This window comes from Arachis duranensis, chromosome 6, assembly GCF_000817695.3.
Source record: "Arachis duranensis cultivar V14167 chromosome 6, aradu.V14167.gnm2.J7QH, whole genome shotgun sequence".
NCBI classification, from domain to species: domain Eukaryota; kingdom Viridiplantae; phylum Streptophyta; class Magnoliopsida; order Fabales; family Fabaceae; genus Arachis; species Arachis duranensis.
Genome location: NC_029777.3, coordinates 49,590,645 through 49,591,077, shown reverse-complemented (window position 1 = coordinate 49,591,077; position 433 = coordinate 49,590,645).

The window sequence follows — 433 nt, the reverse complement described above, 5'->3', positions numbered from 1 at the left end:
GAGCAAAAATCTGATTCAGAGACTGAAAAGGAGTGCGGATGCTGTTGGATTCTGACCTCCCTGCACTCGAAGTGGATTTTCTGGAGCTACAGAAGCTCAATTGGCGCGCTCTCAATGGCGTTGGAAAGTAGACATCCTGGGCTTTCCAGCAATATATGATAGTCCATACTTTGCCCCAGATTTGATGGCCCAAACCGGCGTTCAAAGTCACCCTCAGAAATCCCAGCGTTAAACGCTGGAACTGGCACCAAAATGGGAGTTAAACGCCCAAACTGGCATAAAAGCTGGCGTTTAACTCCAAGAGAAGTCTCTGCACAAAAATGCTTCATTGCTCAGCCCAAGCACACACCAAGTGGGCCCGGAAGTGGATTTTTATGTCATTTACTCATCTCTGTACACCCTAGGCTACTAGTTTTCTATAAGTAGGACCTTT